This window comes from Sciurus carolinensis, unplaced genomic scaffold, assembly GCF_902686445.1.
Source record: "Sciurus carolinensis unplaced genomic scaffold, mSciCar1.2, whole genome shotgun sequence".
Taxonomy (NCBI): domain Eukaryota; kingdom Metazoa; phylum Chordata; class Mammalia; order Rodentia; family Sciuridae; genus Sciurus; species Sciurus carolinensis.
The window spans coordinates 349201-362831 of NW_025920184.1; the positions used below are offsets into that span (position 1 = coordinate 349201).

At 36.9% G+C, this 13631-nt stretch overlaps 1 pseudogene; it reads left to right on the forward strand.

Annotated features, from left to right (window-relative positions):
* Window positions 1-9862: 9862 nt before the first annotated feature.
* LOC124974852 (ATP-dependent RNA helicase DHX15-like) lies at window positions 9863-12244 on the forward strand (annotated as a pseudogene).
* The last annotated feature ends 1387 nt before the right edge of the window (window positions 12245-13631 follow it).

The window sequence follows — 13631 nt, forward strand, 5'->3', positions numbered from 1 at the left end:
TGCATTGCTCTTAAAGCTTTACTCAAATTAACACTATTATTTGTATGCACATTAACCTGCTATAAGAGTAATTTTCTTAAAAAGAATACTTACTGAAGTTTAAGAATATTACCCAATAATAAAGCTACTAGATGACATATGTTTAATTGTTACTGGAACTCTTGTGTAAATTTTGAGAAACTAAATCACAAAGATGTCTGAAATAGCAGCCCCAAATGCCAAATTCTATAATTGAGGAAAAGGACATTTCTCTACTCTGATGAAATACAGTGACTATTTCCCTGAGATATGATGAATTAACTCACTGTCAAAGAGGAGGATTGGTCTAACAGTTATACTACATACTTGTTCCAAAGTAGACCATTGATACCTATTTCATGAGAAAGGATATGTGTCATATAAATCATCAAACTTTAATTACCCAGTAGACTCATAGAATTTATGAAATGGAAAGTTCCATGGAGATTATCAAGTCCAGTTTTAGACAACTAAAGAAGTAAAATGTCTTATCCAAGTTTGGAAGGAAGAGAGTAGCAGATGATGCTTAAGAATCTACTTCAACTATTATTTTGTTTTCTCAAGTGAAATGATGTCACCTGCTAAGTGTAAATCTTTTAGGTTATAAATATATGACTTGGGTCTATGTGTAGTATTATGTATTTATGAATATCATACACAGACTGGAGAAGGAGGACACAGGGAATCCAAAACTCCAATCCCCAGTCTTCTGCAAAGAATGGGAACTCAGCACTCAAAGATAAGCAATTACAAATATTTCAGATTTTTTCATTACCCATTTATTTTGAGGCACATTTATTCTATACAATTAAAAGCAAGATAATAACTGTATTTTGTAAATATTGCATTTTGTATGCCCTTCATAACATAATATATATTGCTTATATAATAATACAAAAAATGAAAAACAACATTCTGAGTGATGTCTACACTGTAAAACAATTGCAAGGTGACATAAAAAGTTTCAATCATTTGGGAAAATCATTCAAATTCATCGTAATTAGTCTTTAACCAAGTCTAACTAATACAAAGATTCTTTACTAGGACACTTGAGCAGACAGAAATAAGAAAGGTAGGAGAAACCATTCTCTCTCCAACTCAGATATGTAAAATGGTGGGAAAGAAACTCTTATGTGAAAATAAATCTGAATGAAATGAGCACGAATATTTGTTTTTCTTACTAAAGTTTGGGAAAATCTATGAAAATGATATTTTGATCTTAAATATCATTTCTCCTTTTCATTAATTAAAATTAGGCTGAAAATTTATAGTATACTCATAAACTTTATACAAGGAGATACATTCATCTATTCATTTACTTTTAATCTCCAGCAAGTAAAGAGTGCAGTCAACTTAAATCTTGTTTTGAAGGTTGTTTGACTCTCAAATTCACTTTGAGATAAATCATATACAGACTTCAGGATGGAGAGGCACTATTACTTTTTGCTTCTGCCAACTTTTACATGTTAAGGATAATTCCTCCTTAATGTGGTTATCAACACTTTACCATGTACTAATACTTCCTGAAAAACTCTGGAAATCACATATGGATTTATATTGAAGTTTATGAAACAGCAGATTGTCTCCATAGTATTACATACAGTGTTATCCTGGAAAAGTCTTAATGTTATAAAATACAAAATATGAGAAAGAAACTGTACACACAAACCAGTATAGTTTTTAATATAAGTAATAAATAAAGGGAACAATAAATACTTTCATAAAGGTTAGCAGCCCTTGGAGGAAGGACACACAAATTCCCATTTGAGAGAGGGAATATTTGTGCTTCTGAACACACACACACACACACACACACACAGAAAACCAATACCAGAGGAGGTGTCAGCACAAAAATCCAGAGTAAATGCCCTCAACATAAGAAGACAAAGAATGACCATACATCCTCCATGAAATGAGGCACCATTCAACAGAGCTAGAAATTCTGACACCATTCCATGCAGCTGGCATTTTCAGAGAAAATAAAAACCAGTGCACTAAAATGGGACATCCCAATCACACTCACCAGGTAAAATAACACACACTATAAAAGAAAGAACCCAAACCAAGCTACGGGTTTCATGAGGATGGATAAGACAAGTCAGTTTCAAAGAGCAGTGACCATTTCCAGAAGTTAGAATTTATCCTCTTCTTAGAACTACAAAGCAAATGTTTCCCTGTGAGAGGGAAATGCATTTTGCAAATTTTCTTTAAAATTACTCTAACAAACTCTACTTTCCACATCCCCCTCCCCCTCCTTTTGATGAGTTACAAATGTAGGTTTCAGGTAACCTACATCAGAGTGACACACTTACTTTAATTTGATGTTTGCTGTTTGTAAAACAATCTTGTTTATGCCACATTGTGGCAGCCATTCTCTAGAAGGCTGGATTAGTTGACAGATGTAAATACACTGGTAATGTGCTTTGTTCAAGTTTAAAATTTGAAGCATGAAGACTATTGCAACATAAAACATAACTACATCAAACATCATTTGGCAATGCTTTTAAAAATTACACTGCCAACTTTACAGAAATGAGTGGTTGAATACAAATGTACTCTCAAATGTGTTCGGAGCAGGAAGAAAATAACTCTAAATTTACTCAGCGAAACATTCGGCTCAGGAAAAGATATAGGCAAGTACACATTTATGTTTTAAAGAGAGAAATGACTATTAACAACAAGAGAATGAGCCTCCAAAGAGTATAAAGAGCAACACTTGAAAAACAATTTGCTCTCTGGCATCTATGTCAAAGTCTGTCATATAAGTTGGAGACTCTTTTTCCCTTAGACTCTCTGTTAGAATGTAAAATGGGTAATATTACAAACAGTTCTAGAGACAACCTTATAAAAACCTTGTCATTGTTAGGTTCCAATCTTAAACCATAAGAAACTCTAAATGCATATCATTTTCATTTGATGAATGTATTTACATAGCAAGAAACAAGTGCACCTTGCCACATAGTCAAAATCTGCTGACATAATAAAAGGGGGTGTTAGACATAAAAATCTAACATTAATATGGACTAAATGACCTCCATATAAGCAGACATATCCATTATAAATCATTAATTTCCTGAGTATTGGTTCTAACATTTTGATTCCTGGTGCTTCTCATAGTTTAATGTTCTTCTGCTGTGCAAACATCACTGCGACTGAAAAAAGTTTTTTATCAGTCTTCCCTATGTTGAAAAAACCTGCCTATCTTCCTGTCCACCCCAGAGTCACATTTCTCTGATCTCATTTTCAGGTGCCTCTTAACATTCACTTAAATAAATTTTTACTGCAAAACAGATTTTAGAAGTCAATAAAAAGCACTCCCTTACCTTCTAAACCTGCTTTAATCAGTCCAAACTGTTCCAATAATTTAACAAAAAGCACAATGATGATCAGAACTGCTATCATTTCAAGCCATTCCAAGTTCACAGTCAACTAGGTCATAGTCCGATCAAAGTCACTGAGAAGTGCTCCTCTGCCTGGTTTTCTTTGTGAAGCCATTAAACTACATTAAGAAGGTTACTGCAGGAGATGGGAGGAGGAGAGCATGAGAGAGGAAGAGAGAGAAAGAGAGGTTGAGAGAGAGAGGAGAGAGAGAGAGAGGAGGGAGATAGGCAGGCTGAGAGAAAGGGCATAAGTGAGAGAAAAATGCATCCATCCTGTTTGCTGGAGCCAAGGCCAGAAGTGGCAGCCGATAAAGTCAGGCCTGTCAAAATTATCAACTTCCGTCCTTCCTCCATTCTTACCACCCTCCTTAACCCTAACCTTAAACCTAACCCTAACCCTAACGCTAACCCCTCTCACACTCCATGTACAAACAGAGAAACAACATGTATCCCATTTGTTTACAATAAAAAAAGAAAAAGAAAAAAAAATTATCAGCTTCCTCCTTATCACTCTAACACAGAGAGACGGCCATGCATGGAGTAAAGCGCAGATCACCCTAGGACCCGGGAGGTCACAGGAAAGTCCTCCCGAGAAAAAGCAATGCTCTGCAGAACTGGCTGGGCTGCTTGGGAATCAGAGCTACACACTGCTCCTGCCGCTGGCTGGTTGCCTAGGAAACAGCAGAAACTGACGGAGGGTCGGAATCCCCCCACCCCAGTCCCACCTGAGCACCGAACAGAACACCACGACTTGCAAAACCAGAACACCCGAAAACGCCAGACAGTGCCCGCGTGCACCGAGCTGTCACAGAAACATTGTTTATAAGTCAGGAAAATCAAAGTGTGTATTTTGCCCCAACCGAGTGTGGAGAGAAAGGAGGCATGAGGGAGTCCTTCATTACTGACTTCTTTTCAATGAGTTGCCTTACCCTAATGCTCAAGTCTCAGTCACTGTGAACTAATATTCTGGTTTGAGTGGTGTCTTACACCGATTCAAAGCATGACTGTGATAAACTAATGTGTTCTTAATTTTGTACCAAAGTCCCAGATGTGAAACACCTACAAAAACTTAAACAAAAATGTAGAGGATTCAACACTTGACACCATTTTGTTGAAAAATCATCCTCCCTCTTGGGGACCATAGGCGTGGCATATCTCCATGTGCAGCTGATTTTAATACTAATAATCAATATATCCTTAGATTCAGATTATAGATAATACTGGAGAGATTTCTTGGTTCTGGGACACAAAATAACATACAATAAGATTCAATATTAATACTTAAATGAAATTATAAATAAGGAATTATGATTTTCTCAAATTTTTAAGGAGTCTGTGATTTCTTTTAGTATACAAATTCTCTAAATGTCATATATAAGAGTGTATTCCTCTGAGCTTTGATATGGTGTTTGGTCTTCATTGCTTTCTTAGTGTTTATGATTAAGTTTAAGGATATTTTTCCCACTTAATAAAAATAAATAGGTTAATCATAAGTACAATTTGTATTCTTCCCATGTCTAGTTAGAGTTTTAGTCTGTCACTGTGTACATGAAATAGAATAAATATTAATTATAAGCTGATTCCTCTATTCTCTCTTAGTAATAACAAAAACATTCCACTGTTAATAACTAACATTAGAGTTCATGGAAGGGGTAACTTCTACAGAAACTTAATGTCGTATTCTTTTAGGGAAATCAAAACTAAATGGAGCATGGTGCCCTCTACCTTGCTGGGAACTGTTTTTCTTTTTAAGCTGTCATACAGTAAACATGTTTCTTGAATAAGATCATTAATTATACTCTTCAATGTTTTTTACTTAACATTTCCTTGTATTAACTATAAAAAGATGTAATCAATACCAAAGAAAAACCATACAAAAAGACTCTGTGAACAATAAAGATTCAGACTCAGTCTCAGAACACTTGGTGTCTCTGTGTGCTGTTTCTCCACTGCGCTGACGCCTCCCGTTCACCTCAGACCCCCGACTGCTGCTAGGGCTGGACCCTGGCAAGGGCATGCATGACAGTTTTAGGAATGAATGGAGGGAAGGAAAGTCAGCATGTGTGGAATCCTTAAGGAAGGGAACTAAGGTAGAAAGGTGAGTGGGAGATGAGACTGGACATATTGTGTTTTTTATTATGTCAAAATGTGGTAAATTTTCATCACTTAGCTGATAATTTGATTTTTTAAAACCCCTCAGAGCAATCTAGACTCAAATCTATAAATAAGGCAGATAGTAATTTTATTTTCACTTTAATATGAAGCAATTAAAACCGATTTCTTTTGAGGCTCATAGCCTGATTGTTCAGACACTTCAAAAACAGAATTACTTGGAGACTTTAGAAATTGAGAAGCATTGCAGAAATATCTCATGTCCTAAGGTGACAACTTCGAATATACATGTTCCTTTGGACTACTAAATTTTATCAGATTGGTTTAAAAATTCATTATTTTACTTTTATACCTAGTATACAAAATGCTCAGAAAATGATGGAATCTTGATATTGTGACATTAACTTTTACCAGTAAAAAGTACAGTTTTTGTCCCTGAGAAGAACAGAGAGAAAGAGATAGAGATAGAGATAGAGATAGAGAGAGAGAGAGAGAGAGAAGAGAGAGAGAAACTATTAAGAAATTCTAACATACTTTGAGCTAGATGGCTGATAATTTTCATTTTGGAACATAATTAATCTATTTGATCTTGAGTGAAATAATCTGTTGTTAGTTAGAAACAAGAACCTGGTAGGCAAATCCATCCTCAAACTAGATGGGTTCCAATCTAGACTTTTCCATTATAAGTTGGAATACTTATTTAAGTAAATTGGTGAAATTCAACTTTATAGCATTATGATTACATTGGGCCACATAGAGTAAAATGCCTAAATTAATTTCTCTATTTTTTTTTCACTGTTATTTTTCTCATATAAGAAATCAGATCCAGGCAGCTCAGGACTGGCTCCATGGTGTTACCAATGACCCCATCTCTTTTTATCTATCTGTGCCACCATTCTTGATACGTAGCTTTTGTTTCTAGATTCAAAATGGCTCTGTTGTCACTAGACATTATTTCTGAGTTTGAGGCAGAAATATAGGAAAAGGAGTCAAATTTTCTTTACCTTTGTAAGACTTTGTGTTTTTATACAGAACAACATTCCACTGAACAAATTATTACCTAATTACCTAAGTCTCATTCACATTGGTTAAAGCTAAGAACATGGTGATGTCTTGCTGTGTGGCAGCCTGAAAAACTTTCTTTTTTTCCACACTGAGTCCATTGTTGCCCAAATAAAATGAGGGTTCTTTTAGGAAGGAAGATGTTAAAATTTAAAAAGAAAAGTTAAAATTGATAGATAAGTAAGTGTGCCTGCATAGAATAACCATTCAATAACTCTACCTAGAAAGAAAGATATTAATGTGAAATTACTAGTGTCATCTATTTCTCCAAGGATGTGTTAGTCCTTCATGGCTGAGCTCAAATGTTACACCTACTAAAATTCATCTGTGGTGCTACTACTAAGATCTTTTCTTTACATTTAATACATTGCACTTTATGAAACAAGTTAATCTGAAAAGCAGGTAATCTGACATTTGGGAATGTATAAAAATACGGAATATAGAGGTAAGTTAGAGAGCAAGCATCAGACACAAGAACCTCAGGAAGCTCTGTGGGGTGAACAGCATCAAGTGTAGCACCTTCAGTTACTATAGCAGGAGTCCTCCTGCTTCTCACCAGAATCCACAATGGGCTTTCTTTTAAATAATCCAAGGGTCTTGATGCCAGTAGATAAAGCATGATTGCTGTCTCTTGCTGAGTCAGATGCACACAAGAATTGACTTTGCGCAGATGCCAGTACGACAGCTATGTGTTATCCAATTGCAGTAATGGCCATTTGTTCACATTAGCGCTGCTGAGTATCATAATATGAGCAAGAGGAAAACTGCTTTGGAGATAATGGTGTGAATCAATATAGAAGCAGAGACACGGAGTTCTAATTCAAAGAAAAACATGTAGAAAGAATACTTTATTTCAAACATAGGAAATTGAAAGTTTGTTCCACACAGCTGAAAAAGAAGAAAACTAAACAACATTACACAGAAATGGGAAATTTCTGAGAAGCAGCATGACCAGGTCACAGCAATGCCTTAGGAGACCTCATCTGGTATGCTGAGTGGTTAGGAGAGACAAAACAATCATTCCCTGAAAATGGGTAGTAGTGTTCTAACAATGGAATCTGAGGCAACAATGAGTCGAGGGGAAATAGGTGAGAAAATTAGAAGCATAGTAAGAGGAAATGACAGCTGAAGATCATTTTTAGGAAGTAAAGATAGACGTGTGCAAGATATGTTTTGTTATCAACCTTGGCTAATAGGTCCTACCACAGGAAGGAAGGAAGGAAGATAAGAATTTGCATTTGGATATGTTGAGATTGATATGTGAATAGAGTATTTCCCAAGAAAGATGCAGAATTTGTTTTGTATAACAAGGGTGATGCTATAGAAAGCCCTTTGCTATTTTCATTCTGTTTTTTATTTTCCTTGAGTCTTGTTTTAGTTTCATCCCCATCGATAACTCAATATCTCGTGTTTCTAGTTCTGTGTGGTTTACATGTTCTTCTCTATTATTGTCTTACCTGGCACTTTAAACTAGTGATCATTCTACAGAATAGGCATTATTTTCCCCTTTAAAGAGGAAACTGAGTCTCAGAGAGAGCCCACATCTTTTCCTATTCTTTTTTCTTTACTGATGAATCCAAAGGAAAAGTTAATCACTTTTCCCCCTCATTCAGTGAGTTGTGAAGAAATTTTGGATCCATGCAAAATCATTAAAAAATGATTTGAGTATAACTCTTCTTTAAAGATTTATGACCTACTAACACTTTCCAAGATCCACTATCTCACCTGTTGTCATATATATATATATATATATATATATATATATATTTTTTTTTTTTTTTTTTTTTGCTACTGGGGATTTGAACCCAGGGCCTTGTGCTTGCGAGACAAGAACTCAACCAACTGAGCTATATCCCCAGCCCTCTGTTGTCATATATTTAAATGAATTCCTTCTCATTTAAAAAATCATCCATTTACATTTCAAAAATCTTATCAGTATTAGCCATATTATTTCTTCTAATTATTCTAATAGGTTCGATCTCAGAAAACCATTTGAAGCCATCTGCTATTTAATTTTAAATTTGTTGCACTTGAAAGAATGGAACTTGGTTTATATTATCTCTGGTTTGCTCTGGTATGTATGGAATAACAACTTGGCAGTGTCCCATAAGCTACAGTTACAGGATGGTGCAAGCCTACCACTGAGATTCAGTACCACGCACATCTTCTAAAGGCATCTTAAGGGCATAAACATCTTATAATTCATGCCTGTAATCAGTATGCATGTTGCTGATAGTCTACCCGAAAAATATTCTACCTCCTGGAAAAAAATATATCTTTTTTATGCAGTGTCTCAAATGCACAGATATTGGTCATGCCCAGTATAAGACTCAATGGATAAATGTGTTTATGGAAACTGGAACTTTGATGGAAAGAGGCATTGTGTATATTCATATAGTTTGCCTCACATGGAAAGCTCCAAATATTAACTATTTATATTATACGTGCATATGGCAGATAGATAAAGGGCTCCATAATGTGATATGTAGTATCCCAAACAATTTATGTTCACCTGTAACCTTGGATTGCTGCCTTATTTTGAAAGATGATGTTTGCAGATCTGATTAATTAAGATGAAGATGCATTAGGTTGGGACCTAACTCCAGTAACTAATATCCTTCTCAGACCAGGTGATGAAACACAGAGGGAGAAAGATTTTATGACAATTGAGTCAGAGTTTAGAGTAATGCAGCTACAAACCAAGAAAATCCAAGAACTGCTACCAACTTTTACAAGCTAGGAAAAGGCAAGGCAAGATACTCTCCTAGAGGCTAAAGAGGTCATATCATATTTTAAAGAACTTTATTTCAGATTCTTAGACCCCACTACTGTGAGGGAATAAATTTCTGTGGTTTCTAACCACCAAGTTTTTAGGGTAGCCTGGGAAACTCATTTGGACTCTCAATTCATACTGGTAATTCTGCCTCAATTTGTTTCCTTGCGTAAGGAGAATCACTTAGGGTGACAGGACCTGTGCCCTGGTCTTCCCACTCCCCAGATACTTGATTTGTGATTGTGCTAACATAGTTCCAGTATATGCATTTTTATATCCATAGACAAAAGTGTTTTGAAATTAAAAAAATATTTAAGAAAATTTCTAATCAAGTTTTAAAATGCCGCCTCGTCGCAGCAGCCATTTCAGCTCCTGGTTCCGGCCGCAAGGTGTGGGCTGTTGTAGTGGGAGGGGTGGGGATCCCCAAGAGTTAAGTAGCTGCCCTCCACTGTGCATATACAGCCGCCAGCTTTTTTCTTCTTCCTCCTTCCTAACCACTCCGTCGAAGAGTGTGAAGATGTCCAAGCGGCACCGGTTAGTCGTGGGGGAGGATTACCCCACCGGCAAGAAGCGTGCGGAACGATGAGGAAGATTGAGATCGAGATCCAGAACGCGAAGATAGGTCCAAAGATCGAGACCGAGAATGGGATAGAGGTGATAGAGAATGAGAGAGGGAGAAAGAAAAGGAGAAGGAACTGAGAGCTTCAACCAGTGCTTTGCTTATCAGTGCAGGATTACCACCTCTGAAAGCTTCCCATTCAGCTCATTCAACCCACTCAGCTCATTCAACACATTCCACACATTCTGCTCATTCAACACACACTGGACATGCAGGACACACATCACTTCCGCAGTGCATTAATCCATTCACCAATTTACCCCGTACACCTGGATACTCTGATATTCTAAAGAAACGACTTCAGCTCCCTGTTTGGGAATACAAGGATAGGTTTACAGATATTCTGTTTAGACACCAGTCATTTGTGCTAGTTGGTGAGACTGGGTCTGGTAAAACAACACAGATTCCACAGTGGTGTGTGGAGTATATGAGATCATTACCAGGACCCAAGAGAGCACTTGCCTGTACACAACCCAGGAGAGTGATCACAATGAGTGTGGCTCAGAGTGTTGCTGATGAAATGGATGTGATGTAGGGCCAGGAAGTTGGTTACTCCATTCAATTTGAAGACCGTAGTAGTGCAAAAACCATCCTTAAGTATATGACTGATGGGATGTTACTTTGTGAAGCCATGGACATCCCCTTCTGGAGCATTACGGTGTGATAATTCTTGATGAGGCTTATGAAAGGACACTGGCTACAGATATTCTCATGGGTGTTTTAAAGGAAGTTGTAAGACAAAGATCAGACTTAAAGGTTATAGTTATGAGTGCTACTCTAGATGTGGGAAAATTCCAGATTTACTTTGATAACTGTCCTCTCTTAACTATTTCTGGCCACACACATCCTGTTGAGATCTTTTTGACTCCAGAATCAGAGAGAGATTATCTCAAAGCTGCAATTCGAACAGTGATCCAGATACATATGTGTGAAGAGGAGGAGGGAGATCTTCTGCTTTTCTTAACTGGTCAAAAGGAAATTGATGAAGCCTGTAAAAGAATAAAGTGTGAGGCTGATAATTTGGGTCCTGAAGTTGGTGACATTAAAATCATTCCACTATACTCTACACTTCCACCCCAGCAGCAACAACACATTTTTGAACCTCCACCTCCAAAAAAAACAGAATGGAGCAATTGGAAAAAAGGTAGTTTTGTCAACTAACATTGCAGAAACATCATTGGCAATAGATGGTGTGGTGTTTGTGATTGATCCTGGATTTGCAAAACAGAAGGTATTCAATCCTCGAATCAGAGTTGAATCCCTTTTAGTGACAGCTATTAGTAAAGCTTCAGCTCAACAAAGAGCTGGTCGAGCTGGACATACCAGACCTGGGAAATGCTTCAGACTTTACACAGAAAAAGCTTATAAAACAGAAATGCAGGATAACACCTATCCTGAGATTTTGCATTCCAATTTAGAATCAGTTGTGTTACAATTGAAGAAACTTGGTATTGATGATTTGGTGCATTTTGATTTTAGGGATCCACCAGCTCCTGAGACTCTGATGAGAGCCCTAGAACTTTTGAAGTACCTGGCTGCTTTAAATGATGATGGAGATCTGACCAAATTGGGATCCATGATGGCAGAGTTCCCTCTAGATCCACAGCTCGCTAAAAAGGTTATTGCAAGTTGTCACTGCAACTGTTCTAATGAGGTCCTATCTATTACTGCTATGTTGTCAGTCCTACAGTGTTTTTTTAGCCCCCACGGAGGTCAAGAAAGCTGCAGATGAGGCCAAGATGAGATTTGCCCACATAGATGGAGATCATCTGACACTGCTGAATGTCTAACATGCTTTTCAACAAAATCATGGGTTGGTTCAGTGGTGTTATGACAACTTCATTAACTACCGGTCCCTAATGTCTGCAGACAATGTACACCAGCAGCTATCTCAAATTATGGACAGATTTAATTTGCCTCATAGAAGTACTGATTTTACAAGCAGGGACTATTATATTAACATAAGAAAAACTTTGGTTACTGGGTGTTTTATGCAGGTGGCACATTTAGATCGAACAGGGCATTACTTAACTGTGAAAGGTAACCAAGTGGTTCAGTTGCACCCCTCTACTGTTCTCGACCACAAGCCTGAATGGGTGCTTTATAATGAGTTTGTTCTAACAACGAAGAATTACATCCAGACATGTACAGATATCAAGTCATAATGGTTGGTGAAAATTGCCCCTCAATATTATGACATGAGCAATTTCCCACAGTGTGAAGCAAAGAGACAGTTGAACCGCATTATTGCTAAACTTCAAGAAATATTTACAGTACTGAATTCCATGCTTAGAACTGAATTATTCAGACTGAAGTTATTAAAGTTATTCAGACTTCAGTTATTCAACTGAAGTTATTAAAGTTGTCCAGCTTTAAAAGATGAATGAACTCAAAAGTGCAAGTTATGCTCTTCATGTTGGTTCAATAATGGCCTTTATTTGAAAGCTTCTTAATTTTTCTTTACAGTAAATATTCCATTCTGATTTCATAAATTAAACACTTATGCCTCCCCTTTGTGTTGACACTGTAGCTCATACTGGAAAAGTTGATCAATGTTTTGCAGTTCAATGAAAGTAGTTCTATATATAACAATGTTATAAGCATTTCTTTAGAAATGGTTGAAAATGCTTCTAAAATGTGATTATCGACCATGGTATGCATGATCATTGTAATTGTTGACATTCCTTTTAGAAGTTGTGAAATGTTACAACTTGAGCTTATGTAGACAGAATCTTCTGTCTCAATACAGAGGCACTGACTTCAATAAAGTCTATTTATATTAACAAAAAAAGTTTTAAAATGCCATTTTAAGTAGCTCAACAATTCTTATTGCATCCTTAAATTTCCAAATTATTGGCATCCAAGGGACCAGTAAGAAGAGTAAGACATGATGGCAGTATTTCCTTCAGAAACAACTTAACTGTATTAATCTGGATCTTTCACTTCTTTCTGATCATCCTTGGAACCCCTGATGAAGTTCTTGGATCTCAGCACTTTGGTCTCTCCTTGGTGAGCTTATTCTTCCTCATAGTTTTATCCATCCCCACAGTTCTAAAGGCACTGAATCTAAATCTTCTTTGATCTTAACTGGATCTGTAGCCTGACGTCATCACCTGCTTTCAGAAGTTGACCAAGCTGTCAGCCTCCAATTCAACACTGTGCACAATGCAAACTCTGCATTCAACAAGGTGCTACGGATATGCTTTTTTCTTTTCTTTTTTTTTTTTCATTTTTGGTACCACGAATTGAACTCAGGGTTATTCAGCCACTGAGTCAAATCCCCATTCCTTTTAATTTCCAGAGAGGGTCTTGCTAAATTGCTTAGGGCCTCTCTAAATCACTGACACTGGTCTCAAACTTGCAATTGTCATACCTCAGCCTCTGGGTCAGCTGGAATTACAGGCATGTGCCACTGTCCCGCTTGCTGTGGATTTTAATCAGGTTGTTTCCTTTATGCTTTTGTTCCCTTTCATTAATATTCCAGGGACTTTTTTTCTCCCCTGCCCTACACCAATCAGAAACAAAGGTTCAGAGAAACTATAGATCTAAGTGGAATTTTGAAGATATCATTGCAAAGCTGGGTTTTCCCCTCCAAAACTAGCTAAGCCTACACAGGGAATAGCAGGAGATGACAGTGGCTCCAAAGTGTAGAGGAAGGACTCACCAG